This window comes from Nuphar pumila, chromosome 6 (assembly GCF_984573655.1).
Source record: "Nuphar pumila chromosome 6, dmNupPumi1.hap1.1, whole genome shotgun sequence".
NCBI lineage: Eukaryota > Viridiplantae > Streptophyta > Magnoliopsida > Nymphaeales > Nymphaeaceae > Nuphar > Nuphar pumila.
In genome coordinates, this window is record NC_143254.1 from 37,788,101 (window position 1) to 37,808,058 (window position 19,958).

The 19,958-nt window shown below is 35.4% G+C and overlaps 1 non-coding gene across 1 annotated transcript; it reads right to left on the reverse strand.

The window, feature by feature from the left end:
• Positions 1-19,204: 19,204 nt before the first annotated feature.
• On the reverse strand, positions 19,205-19,277 carry TRNAF-GAA (transfer RNA phenylalanine (anticodon GAA)). The gene has a single exon. It is a non-coding gene; the product is annotated as a tRNA-Phe (tRNA).
• Positions 19,278-19,958: the final 681 nt, after the last annotated feature.

Here is a 19,958-nt window from a genome sequence, read left to right on the forward strand (position 1 = left end):
CCTTAGCACTACGGGAGTATGTACCCGACCCCATTCAGTCTGCCCCAACACAGTCATTACTGAGGGGGTACCCCTAACACGATTTTCAACCGCAGGGCATGTGCGACCTTAAGTCTTATTCATATGCATGCAAAACACCGCTCTTGGCACTTCGGCCCCCACGAACATCACACCTCTTTAGGTGGAAACAACACACTCTGGCTCTTCGGCCCTTACGAGTCTGGTTGCGTAACTGTTCTCAATGAGCATGCATATGACTCGATCTGAATAGATCGGCTACTCGGCGTATTTTTACGCAACGAGTCCAAACCTATTCAAGGCGCAACCTCTACTCCGGCTCAGCGGCCCTTACGAGCAAGGTGCCCTTGTAGGCACAAGGATACGAGCCGATCTGGCATCGTTCCATCAATGGACATCATTATGCCGTTCCATTGGTTCTGGCAGCTCTTCTGCCAACCATTTCGTCAGCACCTCCCCTGCTCTATTGGCAGCGGTGCAACGAACCCTTTTACGTTGTAGAAGGCAAACCATGAACTGGGTAGCACTCTGCTATATGTCAGAGTATTCTGCTACATTCTTTCTGAGTTATTCTTAGCTTCTTCAGAAATTTCAGCAGCACTTTCTCTCTTTTACAGAAAAAGCGTGCGTTTCTTTTATCCATTTCAGCGGCATCTCCCCTTTTTGGCGGGAAATCGCTACGCTTAATTCAGGAAATGGATGTGCATCGTTGTGCGTACTTTGCATCCATCAAGGTTGCAGGAACCTTGGGCCATAGCCAGGCCGTACGTAATTGACTTAGTCTTTACATAAATAGCATTTTGCCAAAAAGCGAAGCCTTTCCAATACGGGCTTCATTCGTCAAGCAGAATCTTGAATGAGGAGCTGCAAGGGAATCACATTGGCGATTTGGAGTTTGGTCTCCATTTGAACGCTCATTTACGCGTCATATATGTAGTATAAGAAGAAGCTTGTGCTTTATACAGCGGCGGCGTAAAGGAAATGCATATACTATTGTTCAGGGTGTGTAACTGAACGAAATATTCTACATATATATCAAAACAGGAGCCTTGGTGTCATTCAACACGACGGCGTAAGTAAATACATTACACAAAGTAGGAGCCTTGGCATCGTTCAACGCGACAGCATAAGTAAATGCATAATCGGAAGTGCAGTAATCGGAAGTACAGAAAACAGGGAGCCTTGGCATCATACGACGCAACGGCAAAGGTAAATTACATAGCATGTGCGATATAGGACGCATCGGCAGAATCAACAGATATACACCTAGATTCGCATCCAACGATAGTTACGAGGCAAGCGGGTGAACACCGAAGTGTTCTGAAGGGCTCAACCAAGAACTAAAGCGAGATACCATTTTTAAAATGCATATACTGCGTATTTGAACATAGATATATCCGACGATAGTTACGAGATGAGCGGATGAACACTGAAGTGTCCAAAAATGGCTCAATCAAGAACTAAAGCAAGATACTACTTCCGAAAGTATATGCTATATACAAACAATCAAATACTTGAGAGAGATGGATCAACAAAGCGAACTTACTTCAAATCGTGGAAGAAACGGCTCCGGGTTGCTTCTTTGGCTTCGAGCCTTCCTTCGAGAGGTCAGACTAAGTCAGATGAAGCTGACTTAGTTGAGAAAGAGGTAGAGTAGGTCAAGCTACTCAACCTAAGTGGTTTGAACCAAACAGGGTTCGGTCCAAGTCAACTGGGTTCAGCAGGTTCGAACTCAGCTCAAGTAGGCTAAGCCTGGGTTCAGAAATTCAAACCGAAATCTGGACCAAAAAGGACTTTGACTTTAAACCCAACTAGGTTCAAGTCAAGTCAACTAGGTTTGGACCAGGTCAGGTGGGTTAGGACCAGGTTAGGCAGGCTCAGCCTAAGTCAGGCAGGCTCAGACCAGGTCAGGCAGGCTCAGGCTAAGTCAGGCAGGCTCAGACCAGGTCAGGTGGGCTAGGCTAGGTAGGGGAGGTTTTGGAGAGAGAGAGAAGGCAAGAGAGAGAGGGGGGGGGGTCGAAATTATGAGAAGAGAGAGAGTGGGGAGGGCTATTTATAGCCCAAGCCCACCTCCTCTTGGGAATTTTTATCCCCCTTTTGCCCCTGAGCTTTATTTTAATTCCTGGAGGTTCCTTTTGAGGTGAGGCTGTTATCATCGCAAAATTTTTACTTTTTGCGAGTCAAACTGACCTTTGAAAAAGTTTTTGAAAATAACTCGCCTCCGTTTTAAAATGCGGGATAATTTCGAAGAATGGGACTCGCCTGTCGGTACGAGGTTCAACCGTTCCTGGCGCCTTTACCAGGGGTAATTGAACCAAGGATCAATCTACTGCTTTGCTCTGTTCAACTTGTCTAAACCATATTCTAATTCCTAAATGCACTAAGAATCAGGCATGTGTTATGAATTTCTGAAAATGCATATTTGAAAAAAATGATGTTTGCTTTGAATATTGGAATACTTGGAAATTTTTGGAAAATAAACTCTTTGAAAATCGTGCATCATGATTGAGATACTGTATTTGAGAAAGTGAAAATCGATTTCTGAAGAAATATAAGGATTTTGTGAAAATCGATTTTGAGAAATGTGAAATAGCTTTGGAAAACTTGATTTCTTTGAATTCAAACTTTGAAATTGAAAATATAACTTAGAAAAATCGAATTTGGAACTTGGGAAATACTTGAAATATCATTGGCAAATCCATATTTTGAGAAAATTGATTTTTGAAATAGACTTAGGAGATTTTGAAGAAATTGATTTCTCTGATTGAAATTGAAATTTGCAAATACATGAATTGAATGAATATGGATTTGAAATACTTGATTTTGAGGAATTGAGAAAATCCTTTTTGTATTTTTGAGAAATACAGTGCATTTTGAAGTTAGCCTAAGAGTGTAGGCTGAATGTGGCTAATACGAAGATTACAAATCTGGGTATCATTCGTATTCTGACTATGGCCATAAATACAAATTCCACCAAGTTTGATAACTCCATAAGAGCTAGTGCACGTGCCATTCGTGTAGACCATAGTGAATTTATAAAATGTGCATGAATGATACATTCATCAGACATTTAATATTTGCAGAATTAAACTATATGCAATGCAATCATAGTCTAAGCTGAAATTTAAATTCTTATTCCAAATTTAATTTAATTTACATCACTATTGAAATTTAAATACATGAAAAAGAAAATCTTCAATGTACCTGCAAAAGTAGAAAGCTTGGTTAGTGAATATATGTTGGCTTTTCTAGATTTATCCAGTAATATCTGGAAATTGCTGAATTTTGCTAGTTATAAGCCTTTTTGCCATGATTCCCTTAAATCAAAATTGATGAAATATGAAATAAAATTGAATAAATAAGAAAGAGAAGATATGAAATTTCGAAATTGGGGTCAAATGACCAAAATACCCCCAATAACAAGACTATGGCCTTGAAATTATGGTTTTCAGAAAGATATTTGGTAAAATGCAAGTTTTAAAATTTAAATGAGAAGAAATCAAACTAAATATGATGTGACATGATTAAAAATATGAAAATTAGGGTTAAGGATTTCGAAATTGAGGTCAAATGACCAAAATGCCTCTGATAGCAAGACTATGGCCTTGAAATCAGGGTTTTCTAAAATAGATTTTGGTAAAAATTTAGGTTTTAAGGACTAAATGAAACCAAATAAGCATCAAATTAAACCTAAAGTGTCCTAATATGATTATGAACATGATTAAACCCTAAAAATATATGTTTATGCACAAAAATCCAAGAATATCACAAAATTGTAATTTTGACAATATTTCAGGATTCTTCGGGTACCCTGTTTTGCAATTTGCTTAATTCAGTCATCAATCGGATTCCAAAATTCATAAAATTTGGTACCTGCACTTATTATAACCCTAATATCGGATTGAAATTATAAAAATAATTTTTTATAATTTTTGAAAACCCTAATTTCAAGGCCATAGTCTTGTTATTGGGGGTTAAAATCAATAGTTGAAATTCAAAGTTTTGAAAGTAGAGTCTCAAGTGAACTGGAACTCCGGGTTAGAGTCCTGGATTTTTAGGACTCTGAAATTTTGGGTTTTAAAAGCCAAATGAAGGAGTTTTTGAAAAGATTTCCTCGAAAATGGTGAAATAAGTCAAAAAATACATTCAGGGTTAGACTCCTAACTCGACCAGAACTCTGAAATAGAGTCCTGAATTAACTGGACTCTACAAAATGACCTAATTTTTGAAAACAAATGGAAATAAATGAAAATAGAATAAAAACAGACTTTAAAACAGACTCCTGACTGGACTAGGACTCCGGGACAGAGTCCTGATCGGACTGAAACTCTAGATTTTTTTGGTATTTTTCTAAAAAAAAACGGATGAAAGAACTTGTGAAAGCAGTGAAAACAATAACAAATATTGAAATAAGACAGAGTTCTGATCCAACTGAGACTCTGAGGACAGAGTCCTGATTGAACTAGGACACTCAGATTTTTGGATTTTCTGAGAAAACAAATAAGAGAATTTTGGAAAACAGTTAAAAACAGGATAAAATTGAAGTTTTGGTTCAGAGTCCTGTTCTGATTAGGACTCTGAGAAAGAGTCCTGATTCGATCAGAACTCTAAAAAAATTTTGTTTTCTGATAAGTAAATGATGAAATATAAGCAAAGCTTTTGAAAACTAGTGAAAATGAAGTATAAAAAATAATTTTGGATAGAGTTCTGATTCGATCAGGACTCTGGGGTAGACTCTACTTTCAAAACTTTGAATTTCAACTATTGATTTTAACCCCTTTTCAAAGCCATTTTCAGTATTTCTTTCAAATTTTCAAAACTCTGATGTGGGGTCCACTCAGTTGGAGCCATATCCAGAGGAGTTCTGACCCAGTTGGAACTCTATGTCATTTCAAAACTTTTGATTTCAAGTCTACTTTTGAATCTCTTTTCAAAAACCTCTCATTTTCAAGTTTTAAAATCATTTTTTGAAAATTCAAGTGGAGCCCACTCGGGGTGGCGCCACATTTGAAGAAGTCAAGGTTAGACTAGGGTTAGTCATTGTCCTAGTTAGGTTAGGGGTTTAGAGGAGTCAAAATCAATTTTAAAAATCTATTTTATTTAAGTTTTAAACCATTGGTTTTTAAAGGTTTTAAATTCAAGTTTTAAAAACCAAATGTGGGTCCATACTAGGTGGTGCCACATTTGGACTTTCTAGGCTTTAATTAGAGTCCCACCTAGGCTATAATTCTCCAAAAAATCGTTGCCCCCATTATTGGATTTATTAGAAAGAGTTCTAAAAAAATAAAACTCCTTAATTAACCCTAATTAAGGAGGTTTTGAAAACCTATAAAAGGGGGACTTCAAGAGGTCAAAAGAAGCTCTTTTCTCTCTCAAATTTTCGTGGCTTCTTTCTCCTCTCCAGCACCTCCACCTTCCTCTATTTCAGTTGCAGCCCTAAGGTGAGTTTATTTAATATTATTTTATTATTATTTTATTAGTTTTTTATGATTTTTCAATAGATTTCACCATGGAAACTCTTGTGTTCGTGGATTTAACAATGGATTTCATCCAAGAACCCCAAAATTGACCCAAGAAGATGATCTAACTCAGTTTGAGGGTGATTTCAAGGATTCTAATCCATTAGAATCGATGAGAGAAACATTTTTCATGTTCTTAACCCACGAAACATGAGATTTACCCGTTAAATGGGTTAAATCCATGATTTCAAAGGTGAAAGAAAATTCCAGCCATGGATTCCCTGTATTTTATTTATTTCTTTGCTTATTCATGTTTATTACACGTTCTCCAGCATAGAAATTAATTTTATTTTACTGTTTTGGTATTTTCTTTGTTGTTTTCATTGATTAATGCATGCTTTATTAGGTTTTATCAAATTTCTGTGTTTTAAGCTTAGATCAGAAAAGAGCTTGTTATTTTGGATTGAAATATTCATTGTTAATTCCTGATTTTTTTATATGTGATACATGCATATGTAATTGAACTACTGTAAAAAAATCAGAGGTTTTGGGATTCAGAAACTCTGTCAGAAAAATCAGACATTAAATCGAGATTTTAAAGCTTTAAAATCGTTGTTAAAATCAAAAGGGTAACTTGCTGTTATGATATTTTTCTCATCCTATATCCGGTTTAAGATCTGTAAACTGCCATCAATTCATATTGATTAGATCTATCTACTGTGAAATTTTTAGATTTTTTGATATCTGTTTAGTATTTTTTCTCTGACAGAAAGTGTGATTTTAAATTTAAAACTCGTTAGGGTTTACCAAAACCCTAATCAGACTTGTGTTGTTCATAGATCCCAAACCACAGATTTGATTCATAATCTGTAAAAAATGGGTATTGTTATTTTTTTGTCTACTGTTCACTGCTAAAATTTCAGAATTTTTTTATTAAGTTTTCTATTTATGTCTGTATTTTCAATCTGAAGTAGCTGTTTTAACCCCTGTTAGGTTTGTTAGATTTTAGTTCAGATTGCCGGAAGGGTTTCTCCCTAACCAGAGATGCTTTTTCTGATCTGTAAATTGGGAAATCTTTGTTTTTCTTTTTAGTTTATCTTTGTAAAAATTCAGAAGTTTTCATGGAGGATTGACCCCTGATTCGGGTCTAACTTTGAAACTGGTATGTGACCTAGGTTGAAAATAACTTATTTTAGGTTGTTAATGCAATTTTCAGATTAAAATAATATCAAAAAAATATTTTTACAATTTCAATATGATTTTAGGGTGATAATAAGTGTCTGTGCCAATTTTCATAAAATTTAGAATTCACTTGATGTCTGAATTAATAAAATTGCAAAACAGGATACCTGAAAGATCCAAAAACACTGATAAAATCACAATTTTGGTGATATTTCTTGATTTTTGTGTGTAATTTCATGTTTTTGGGGTTTGTTCATGTTTAGAATCATATTAGGATGTTTCATGTGTGATTTTATGCTTACTTCAATCATAAATCTCAAATTTTTATCAAAATTTATTTCAGAAAACCCTGATTTCAAGGCCATAGTCTTGCTATCAGGAGTAATTTGGTCATTTGACCTCAATTTCGAAATTCAAAACCCTAGTTTTCTCATTTTTAATTATTTCATATCATATTTAAGTTAGTTTATCATTATTTGTATTTCAAAACTTGCATTTTACAAAATATCTTTCTGAAAACCCTGGTTTCAAGGCCATAGTCTTGCTATCAGAGGTATTTTTGTCATTTTGACCCCAATTTTGAATTTTTAAATCTCATCTTTATTATTTGTTTGGTTTTATTTCATATTTTATTAAGTTTATGTCAGGGAATCATGGAAAAAGGCTTATATCTAGCAAAATCCAGCAATTTCCAGATATTGCTGGATAAATCTAGAAAAGCCAACATATTTTCACTAACCAATTTTCTAGTTTTGCAGGAACATTGAAGACTTTATTTTCCTTTATTTCCTGTATTTAAATTTGATTAGTGATGTAAATTAAATGTAAATTTGGAATAAGAATTTCAATTCCTGCATAGAATAGGATGCATTGCATATAGTTTAATTTTGCAAATTTTAATATCTGATGAATGCATTATTCATGCACATATTTCAAATTCACTATGGTATACACGAATGACACGTGCACTAGCTCTTATGGAGTTGACAAACTTGGTGGAATTTGTATTTATGGCCATAGTCAGAATACAAATGATACCCAGATTTGTAATCTTCGTATTAGCCACATTCAGCCTACACTCTTAGGCTAACTTCAAAATGCACTGCATTTCTCAAAAATACAAAAAAGATTTTCTCAATTCTTCAAAATCAAGTCTTTCAAATCCATATTCATTCAATTCATTCATTTGCAAATTCCAATTTCAATTCAGAGAAATCAATTTTCTCAAAAATTTTAAGTCTTATTCTAAAATCGATTTTTTCAAAACTCTAAGTTTTTAAACGATATTTCAAGTTTTTTTCAAAGTTCAAAATTCGATTTTTCAAGTTATAGCTTCAATTTCCAAGTTCTAATTCAAAGAAATCAAGTTTTTCCAAGTAATTTAAAATTCCTCAGAAATCGATTTTCATAAAACCTCTGGATTCTTCAAAAATCGATTTTCATTTTCCTCAGAAATATTCTCTCACTAAGTTCATGATTTTCCAAGTGTTATCTTTTCCAAGAATTCTCCAAGTATTTCAAATCTCAAAGCAAACATCATGTTTTCAAACATGCATTTTCAGAAATTCATAGCACATGCTTGATTCTTTGTGCATTTAGAAATTAGAATATGGTTTAGACAAGTTGAACAGAGCAAAACATACTTTTGATCCTTGGTTCAATTACCTCTGGTAAAGGCACCAGGAACGGTTGAACCTCGTACCGACAGGCGAGTCCCATTCTTCGGAATTATCCCGCATTTTAAAACGGAGGCGAGTTATTTTCAAAAACTTTTTCAAAGGTCAGTTTGACTTGCAAAAGTAAAAATTTTGCGATGATAACACTTGTCTCTATATATTCTTTATTATTCAAATACCATGTTAGTACGTTACATATTTCGAACATAATCAGGAATCAAGAGTATTTGAAAGCCTGAATACCTGAAGGAGTTATTGATGCTTCCAAACAATAGAGTCAGCTTTTTTGAAATCCATTTCCCTTCAAGTTCTACAAATTCCTCCAGCACGGATTTCCAAGCAGAGCGTAACATTGATTCAAACTATCAACAATTTCGAACACATCACTGGGCGGTGTAACAAGGTCAGGTAGGTTTAAAAGTTAGACCCAAATACAACCCGATACAATTCGGACTCGGGTTTGGGTTCAGGTTGGACTAAAAATTGTATACCCATATAAGTTACTGGGTTCAGATATGCATTGGGTCGGGTTTTCTCTGGGACTCTTTTTTGGATCTAAGAATTAAACCCAGACCCGATCCATTTTGATTCTGGTATGGATCATGTGAGTTAATTTGAGTATGCCTGAAAAATGTAAACCCATATGATTTAGCAGCTTTCAGCTAGAGAAGATATTAACCAAATACAAATAAATCTTATCAAAGCTGCATCCTTTTTTGGTTTAGTTACACAAAGAAACCTAGAGCATGGTAGCAGGTAGATTATAGTGACAAAAAATATATCATGTGAACAAACTTTGGTGCATTTACAACTGCCGACATCAGATTTCCTGCAAAATCAAGCAAAATCAGAGGCCTATTGTTGTCATGCCTGATCGAGCAGCAATGCCAAATAAACTATAAAGTGGTTTTCGACGCTCCCCAATTCATTTTTAGTTCCTACAAGGGTGGGCAATGGTCACTTCCTACAAATAAAGAATGACAACTTACTTCCTTGGCTCTACTTGAAACCCTTCAGATAAAATAAAGTCCTGTTTGGAATCTAGTAGTCCATGGTAGCTGTGGAAGTATGGAATCCACAAACTCTGTAGATTTGACACTTCCCATCTACTTGTTTGGGAGCACTATCAGAATTCCATCCAAGAATTTTTTCAAATCCATGTTAAATTCATTTGGGATCTTCAACTAGAACTATGGATTTTGTAGTTCCATATTCCCAAGTACTAGTTCCCAAACAACGTATCATAATTTACAATTTTACGTTGATGGTTGTGGCTAAATGCTTAATCATTGATAGTTTACATCATTTTTTTACAACAGTAAAAATATATATTTTTGATGGAATTAATTAAGCTTCAAATACGTAATGCAGCATGCAAAAACAAAGGGATATGCAGTTCATGAGCATAGTCGTTCTTGCCTTGCATGGAATGTAACTATCAATAAGATGAATAAGTGCAGTCACCAATAAGACAAACAAATGCAGCAAAAACTTTTTATGAGATTATGACATGAAATATATATGCACACGAAATAGCGGGCGAGTTTTAGAAATTTATCAAGCAACAAGTATTAAAATAGAAATATGACCACAAATATGACATAAATTTGAAAAAATTATCAAGCAGCTAGGTATGCTATGATCTTGTTCTATTCAACATTTTATCAGATAGTGTGTGTGCAGTCAACAATTAGATAAATAGGTGCAGCAAAAGAGGAAAAAAAAACTACTCAAAAACATAACTACATTTTTTGTTGGAAACTTCCCTTGCTTTTTTTTTATTAGTTTTATCATAACCAGCTATATTGCAACACGGTTAACCCCGACTCAACAAGCTGTTTTAAACATAGAAGATTATGGTGTTGCCTATGGGACCAACTACGAACGTGTCTCAAGATTTTAGCTTAGCAACTCTTTGGTCAGTCAACATGAAAGAAAAATCCAATCCTAATTCTATTAAAAAAATAAATAAATACATGATAATCCAAAAGATCAAAATAGTCTTTGATATGGCAAGACTTCAATCAACTACAAAAGAAATTGAAGGGAAACTAGATGCAGAAGCAAACCTTTGGTGCTAAGGTTTCTGCACGCAAGAGAGGGGCTTGTGAAAATGAATGAAAAAAGGGATCAGGCTGGGGTGGTTGTGTGGCGTTTGGAATGTAGCAGGGAATTAACAAGGCAAGTGGAGGAAACGTCGGAAGAAATGAAATATTGAATGCAACCATTGGAAGAGGAATCGACGTGAAAGTTGCAGACTACCACCTCCCGATGGTGTAAGAAAGCGGTGCTGGCAAATACCATGCCTGTAATACCTGTGTTTTTTCAGAAATTAATAAATGTTAAAAATTCAGGTTTTATATTTAAATTAAGTAAAAATTTAGATATTTGATGTAGGTTAGTTTGAGATTCAATTTACATGTTAATTAAAAACATAATTGAATTAGATCCGAAAGTGAATTCAATTTTTTAGAGCTTAAGTAGAATTAATTTAGATTTATAATTTATATTAATTCAAATTCGATTAGAGGTGAATTTGGATTTTTATTTGGATCTGGACTTTTGTTAAATTATTAAGAATATGGATGAGGTTTGGATTTACCTAAACTAGATTGGATCTCAATTGGATTTAAAAATCCAAGACGAAAATCTATAGAAAATCTAAATAGAAATTTTACGGAATGGAAATTTTAAATAAACTAAACCCTAAATTGCTTTTGAGTCCAATGGGCAGGATGCCACTATGTGGGCTCATTCTAATGGACATCCTACAAAAAAAGAGAATAAAGTAATAACCTAAAAAAAATCCTAATAAAATCTCTCCAAATTCAAGTCATAAGGAAATCTAAATATTTCCTAAATTAAATAAAATGTTTAAATGTAGCAAAGAGCAAACTTTTTCCTTGCTTTGGTAATAGAAGACGCTCTAGGAGGGGACATCCCATCCTAGTGGGCCCTCATATTTTGGCTGGAACCTATTTCAAAAAAAATAAAGAAACAAGTAAATAAAAAAAGTCAAAACTTTCTATATAATTAAAAAATAAAAGTAAGGCTTTAAAATATGAACTTCTAAAAACATTTTTTAGGAAAGTTTTGAACAAGAGGGGCTCCCTTTCTTGGTGGGCCCTCTTTTTCTTGGCTGCACTTTTTTTTACGAGATAAGCTACCATATGTAGATGTATTTATATATTATATAGCTACATTATGTAATTTACATAATATTGGTTTTAAAACTTAGAAAATAGATATATACATATCTAGTAGAATATGATATAAGCAAGAGAATTATTTTTGTGAAATTTGGCTTAACGTTTTTAGAAAACTATGGGTTGGGATTGAGTAGAGATTTTTTGAAGGTTGGTAGGTTGAGAAAGTTAAAAAACAGAAATAGCCAAGAGAGGAGCTCATGCCCCCCACCCCCCCTTATTTCTCTCTTTTCTATCTCTTACTCTCCCTCACTCTCTATCTTTTTTCCCTTGCTCATCTTCTTTCCTTGCACATTTTAGAGGTTTGAGATCCCTTTGCCTAAGTGGCTGGACAAGGAGGAACAACCATAAATTGGAGTTGTGCGGTTCATGACTATGGTGTTCACGGTTACTAGCCCAAGGTAAGAGGTTCTATATGATACTCATAGATCAAGACTCGTATGCACAAGCATACTTTAAGGGTGAATGTGTTTAAACCCATACATAGATATTATGAATGTGAATGTCGATGTCGGTTCAGACTCATTGAGCATTGTATCAGACGCAAAATCATTGACCAAATGCATGAACTGATCCATACTTGGACCAGTCATGCACATGAGCAAACAACCAAACTCGAATCAGTCCCTGGTTGAGTCGGGACTGATCAATGTTTTCAGTTCAAAAAAAAAAGTTGAGACCATCGTTGCAAGCTGGACCCTTATGGGTGTGGGCTCAGTCGAGTATGGGACATCACTGACCCACTAGTGGATCAGTGCTGGTCAGAATCCTAGAGACTTCGATCAATCCCTGCTAAGGTTGGGACCAATCTATCTCAGTAGCTTTGTTTTGAAAAAAAATATACAGGTATAATATAATAGCTCCAAAAACGATTTTGGAGAAAAATGTTTTTTGAGGATTCACATGCTTACTTAATATGAATGATTATGCATGTCTGTTATTATCTTTATTTTATGTTGAGGCTAAGGGAAAATATATGAAATCAGCCATAGATCATAGTCATGTTTAAGATGGGAGTGAAAATGAGAAAGGTATTCTAAAAATGGTTTTGGAGAAAAATATTTTTGTACCTATGTATCTTGTGAATTTTAATCCATGTGCATACTTTTATTCATCCTTGTTATTTACTGATGTTGGGTCTGAGATATGTATGAAAACACATGCATTCAATTGGTCATGACTGATCAATCACGCTTTGTAGAGAAATATAACAATAAATAATATTATACTGATATATATAGTCATTTTGTTTGGAAACTAATAGCAATTAATCTCATAAATTCTTATAGGATGACATTTTGGGTATGGTTTGAGGAACTAACCCACTTAGAGATAGGTTCAAAACCACCTTGGAATGGGTCAGGTCAATCCTTCAAATGGACTGGGCCTGCTCTGTTTCAATAATATTAAGAAAAACCGATCTATAATTATTTGGATAATCATACTTATGAAGTGTGTGTGTATGCACACACTTAAGTGTGGCGAATGATGCATATATGCAAGCTATTCTTTATGTCTGTTTAGAAGAGCCTCTTATGATGCAGGTTATATTGGTGCATGTATTTTATGTTACGTAGCAAGAGCATGTTGAAATTTATTTAGTCTTTTCTATCAACTAGCGCATTTTCTCTCGTAACGATTGATGAAATAGTTCTATGTGATGTGGGCATACTCTTGGTTCGTTAGAACCTGCATGATGTATTGGTTACAAAGAAACAAAATCTAATATATATGCATATATATATATATATATATATATATATATATATATATATATATATATATATATGAGAATATATATGATATATATAGAAAAAATGGTTGGAGTTTTGCCAAACGCCCAATCGGTTGCTCTTATGCAGTGTGAACCACCCTTGTCCTGACCAACACAACACTCGGTGTTGCTGTGCTAGTCAGGGTGCAGGCCCAGCTGCAGTGGTTACGTTGTAACAAACTGGGGTCAACCTGACCCCAGCTCATAGGCTAACTCGGGTGACTAGCATGGTGCAACCTTGCTGGCACACCTTGGCAAGATTGTAGTATAGTCGAACTACCATGTGTGTGCTACAATTCAATTACAGTTTCGACAAAAACAAAATTTAATTATAAGATACAGATGTTGCTTGATATTTTTAAATTGTTTAGGGGTCTACAAAAGAAAAGAAAATACATATATTGCATGTATAAGATAAATTTTATACGTTTTGTTATTCCTGGCTATGTATATCGAATCAAACCTTTATCTAATAAAATGTTTGTGTCTCTCTCGTCTGGAGGAGTTTTTACGAAAGGTTTGCGGTGTATGAAAGCTAACAAAATTGTGCATATTTTATAGAAGTTTGGGCTATATTCTCAGTTTGTGCACAGAGAAGTGTCTGTTGTAACAGCAAAGCAGGTGTTGGACTAAACGGGTCTCGAATCAGATATGGACCAGTTAAGCCATGCAATGAATGAATTCCTTATATGAATACATGATTTTAAATGTTAAGTTAGAATATAATTATGACCTGTAATGTTGTGTAAATGCATGTCTTAAGTTTCTAACGAGCATAACATCAAAAAAATTTATTATTGCATGTTTATGTTTGAATACACACCTATTATCGAATTTTTTATGTTGTGCATTATATTATTTCATGTGATTATTTATTGATGCATATAGTTAATCATGTTCAATGCTTATAAATAAATGCATAAATGAATTTGATACATGACAAATTGCATATGTGGCATGATAGTATCCTTGTTATTGAATCATGCATCCATGTGCCCAAACTGGAGGCCCGAATCTTAGATTAGATTCATTTTGTATGTATATGAATAAATAATAGAATTAATGCATTAAAAGAACAATCATGCGAACATTAATTTTATTGGATTTACAATGAGAGTGTAAGTGGTTTCTCTAAACTTTGTGAAATAAATTTTGAGCACAGAAGACTGCTCTTTCCCAACCACGAAGATAGGGGAAAGCTTTCACATTAGCTGCAGGTAGTAGATCATGAAATTTATGATTTAAATTTGATGCATGAGGATGGTAGTGGTAGGAGCTCTCTCTCGATTTGGTCGTCCCTTAACGAATACTGGAGAAAGGTGCTCAATCAGGGTTAAGCCATAAATTATTTGAAATTACCCTCATGAGTCATGGTCCTGATCCAGGTTAAGTATGTGTAGTACCCACAGGACTAAGAAGTGAAAACCGTAATTGTTTTTGTATTTAGTTAAGCATGACATGAATCATTTAAAAAGAAAAGTAAACAACGACAATTACAAATCAATCATGCATGAAAAAGAGTTATTCGTTCAACATCAATAAGTGTATACATTATTTATCTGTTCATGCATAAGATTATAATTGTTTATGAATGAACTTCTTGTTAGGCACTATGATGTTATGCATACTTGAAATGGATAATTCCCTGAAAAATTGTGTGAATTTACCGAGATATGTTTATATATATTGGTTTTGATTTATCTATGTTGAATTGTATCTCTTACTAGGGACTTGATGAATCTAACCCCAATATATATCATACAAGTACTAAGTAGAGAACCCTTGCGATGGTGAGACATTGCGGCAGAACCAGAGCCAAGTCTTTTCTTTTCTGCAAAATTTTATATTTGGACATTTATTAATATTTGAATATTTATGACTCTGATATTTTTTTCAAACTATGAGACTGAATTAAATTAATTATGTGATTGTTGAATTTGATTTAATACAGTGAATGGTTTGATAGATCTGTAACCCACCCAATCTCTTTATCCGATTTTGTTCATAAATGATTTTTGATGTGATTTAAAAAAATATATATCATAATTTTTGGGTTAAAATTTTTTTGGTGTTACAATGTCAGTTCCTATTTTTCCTGCTTTTCCCTCAGTACCAAACAGTTTTGGGCATTGGGGATTTCATATTTCCACTCCGGCACCTTCAGACGGTGTGTCTCCAAACACACCTTCGATGGTTCTACAAAATAAGAAAAATACTATATCGCTTTCTTATATAACTCATACGATATGGTAGTTTTGCGTAAATTATTCCAAAAATTATTCAAGTGAAATTATTAAATTAAATAAGAAAGACTTTTGAAATCTCTCTCTCTCTCTCTCTCTCTCTCTCTCTCTCTCTCTCTCTCTGAGTACAGTACGAACATTTGGATTTCACACTGCCAACAACTAGGGGTGTCAACTGGTCAGATTTAGTTTGGACCCATGTAGAACCAGACTTGGACCAAATTTTTTAGTATGGTATCGGGTCTGAACCCAGGTCTAATTGGGTCTACTATAAGATAAACCATACCCGAACCCAATAAGAACTACATGAACCAGTCTCCAACCATACCTGGCAAAATAATATTTTTTATTATTTTTACATTGAAAAATTGCGGGTCTTAATTGGAACTCGTTTCGAGCCAAGCTCTCATATAAAATTTCACAAACTATACTCGGATCCATGTATTAATCAAACCTTCGGGTCTGGACTTAATCGGGTGTTCTTATTTGTCACCATACCCCAACCCTATAGTGTTTGGTCCGAGTCAAGTTCAAGTAAACCCGACCGGTTGACACCCCTACCAACGACTAGGGGTGTCAACAGGTTTGGTTTGGATTCAAGTGGGATAAGACCCAGACTTGATTTGAGATGCTGGTACCAGGTCCAATCAGACCCACCGTAAGAGAAACCAACCCGAAACTTATAAGGATTGCATGAACCAGACCGAGGCCATACCCAGTAAATTTATATTTTTTTATCTTTTTTACATTAAAATTTTTTGAATCTTAGTCGAAACCCGTTGGGCCTCAGGTCTGGTATAAAAGTTCATAAACCATTCACGGCTCCATATATTAATCAGACCCTCCAGGTCCGACCCAGATTCTGTTTGAGCCTGTTTTTTTATCACCAAACCCTAACGCTATAAGGTCCGGGTCAAACCTGACCTTTTGGCAACCCCTGGTCCCCTACCAACAACTCTCATTGATAGATATTTAACCAAATATTCAAGCCTGGTGTCCCAGAGAGAGAGTACCAACAACTCTTTGATAGTTCCTACCAATGTAGCCTTGAACGTTTGTTATTTACCAACCCGAGCTGATTCATTCAAGAATCGGGTAGCTCAAGTCAAGACCTAGTGGGGCTGTGACTAGGGTGTGTCAATGAGTCGAATTTGACCCGGACCTGACCCAAACCAAACTCCATAGGGTTAGGGCTTGGTGATAAAAAAAAAAGGTCTGAATAGAAACCAGCTCGGTCCTAAAGGGTCTGGTTAGTATATGGAACCGAGTATGGTTTGTGAAATTTCATACCAGACCCTGGTCTGACCTTAAAAAAGATTAAAAATATATTGTTTTACCGGGTATAGATCGGGTCAGGTTTTCTTTATAGTAGACCTGATAGAATTCACATCCAGACCCAGTACCAGAATCTCAAAGACAGATCCAGATTTGGATTCACCTGGGTCTGAACCAGATCCAACCAGTTGACACCCCCTAGCTGTGACTCATCCTGAGAATCAGGATCCACTTGCTTGCTGCACTTTAGGATCCTCGTCTGGATGTAGGTCTATTTAAACTAGGGTTGCAAACGGCTCAGATATGCAGCAAGTATATTGGTCGGGTTATGCTGGACCAGACTCTGGATTCGGTATTTGAAGAGTTGATCAGAACCTAGATCCATTACCAATCATATCTGACGGTAATGTTTTAGATCCAGTAGAGATTTGAACCTCCGGTCTACTGAATTCACTGAAAACAAGTAAAATTTGCTGATTTTCAAGTGATAACATAAAGTGGGTAGGATTAGACTTTAATTCAACTTGGAACCAACTTTATTTGCTTATATATCTGGTTTAGAACCGGATCCAAATAATATCAATAATATTTATCACATTTTTCAACCAAACATCACTTGGGGCGTAATTGAAATCATCCAATAGGTTGTTCATGATTATATCTTGGGGTGCAAATGTGTCAGATACAAGATGATCGTTTTGCAATTTTTTACTGTTCCGGATCCAAATTTTGATCCGAATCGCCATGTATTTAGCTGTTCCCGATCCAAACAATTTGCATCCCTAGTTATATCTCGCATGGGACCCATGCCAGATTCAACGTTCACACAATTGAAGGGTCTCACATCAAGCCATAGATACAAAGCATGTTTAATCTACTAATTTATTGCCCAAAAAAAGAAAAAACCCACCAGAGAAGTCGACCCATCAATTCGACTGGTTAGTTCATAGTAAATAGGGTTGCACATGAGCCCAGCCTAGGCTGTTCAAGCTCAGTTCATTTAGAAAAAAACAGATCTTTGATCTCGACTGGAGCTCGAACCAAGCTTCAGCAGCCTTGTTCAAGCTCGGCTCAATTCTAACTTGAGCCAGCTCAAGTCAGGCTTCGTTGTGCTTGAGCTAAGTGAATTCATTAAAAGAACCTTTGAAATGCATATGACTAATTAAGGGTGTCAACGAGTCAGGTTTACCCAGACTCGACCCGAACCAAACCCTATAGGGTCTGGGTATATATGGTGATAAATAAAAGGACCCGATTATGACCCGGGTCCGGACTTGAAGGTCCGTTAATACATGGACCTGGGTATAGTTTGTGAAATTTTATACCAGTCCCGGGCCCAACCCGAGTTCCCGTTAACACCCTCAATTCTTCAATGTAAAAATGATAGAAAATATTGTTCTACCCGGTATGACCTGGATCTGGTTTATGTAGTTCTTATCGGGTCCAGATATGGTTTCCCTTATGGTGGGTCTGATTAGACTCAAGTCCGGACCCGATACCATACCCAAAAATTGGGGCCAGGTTTGGTTCCACCTGGGTCCGAACCAAACCCAACCCGTTGACACCCTTATCATTATTATGCTTTTCAAATTTTTTAGTAAATTCTGTAAGCTTGAGATGAGATGAGCCGAACCCATCGTAGCTGGAGCCTGACCCAAGCTTGAACGGTGCTTAAACATTTAATTTTTTTCAACAAGCCGAGTTCAAACATCTCGGCTCTCGGCTCGTGCCTGGCTCATGCACGACCGTACTTACAATGTGGACCAACAATTTGAATCAATGTGGTCTTGTTTAGATGTCCATGGAACGAAACTCCACTAGTACTAGTTTCTCACCGGCTTTGACCTTGCAGACAGTCACTTTGGGTATCGAACTCGCAGCTTCATTAAACTTGAGTACCTTAAAACAACCTCACCTAACCAGGTAAGAAACCGAATAAAGATAATTTTTTTCTAACTTTGATAAATGATAAGCATACAATTTTCGAATTTAATAAATAATAAGTCCACTAAAGCTATATTTTACATGGTACACATATTTATGTCGTTAATCTCTAGGGAATTTGCAAAAAAAAAAAATTGAAACGGCAAAGTAATGCCAGCCAAATACTCATTAAAATTTTGAAATTTCTTTTTCAAATTTTTTTTATCCGCAAAATATTAGACAAATGGATAAACTAAGTTGATTACGAACAAAAAAAATGTAAAAATAACAAATACAATACGGCTGATATAAACGTGTTCTTTTGTTTTTAACGATAATATCATGCTCTTTTTTGCCGTTTTAAAACCGAATGAAAAAAGCCGCTGCTTTTCACGACATTTCGGAAAATCACCGATAGAAAACTGGAAAAATATGGTTGAAAGTAAAATGCGGTGAGCGTGGATCGAACACGCGACCTTCAGATCTTCAGTCTGACGCTCTCCCAACTGAGCTATCCCCGCACTGCTGTTTGATAGGCCTTAGATATTTTATTCATATCATAATATAAGACCCACGCATTAAAACGGGCAGGAAGAAAAGGCAGATTCTATTCTTATCATTCTCGGCAAAAAGCCTTACTTTCTAGCAAAAGGAAGCGTGACCTTTGCACAAAAAGAGATATGGGCTTGCTTTTCTCTTGATCTTGAGGATCTTTGTGGTCCATGAAACCATGTGGCCACCACAAACACTTGAGAATCCCTTCTCTTTTGCAGACTTGCATGTGAGTCGCTCATCCCTTTCATGCACTTTGAATAATTTGATTCCTTTGCAAATTGATAGAGGAAGTGAATAAAATAATGCACAAATCAATCCATGAGGTGCCAGTAAGACATCATAAGGAAAATCTAACAATGGTCTCATTCACCTACTATTGATTAGGTTAACTTTCTCCCCCTTTTTCTTCTCATGTTCTATCATTGCATTCTTTTTGGGGTACAATCGTAAAGTTCATTAGACACATAATTATTTAATATTGTACTCTTTTATTTGTGTGAAATTGTTCAAGCACTCAACTACCCCTTGGTTTGAAACGTGTTGAAAATAAAAAGAGTAAAGATAAGCAAAGCAAAAATTTATCTGATGATATCTCATTGGAACGTACTGATGAATTATTGGCAAAATAGACAGTAAAGATTGACAAA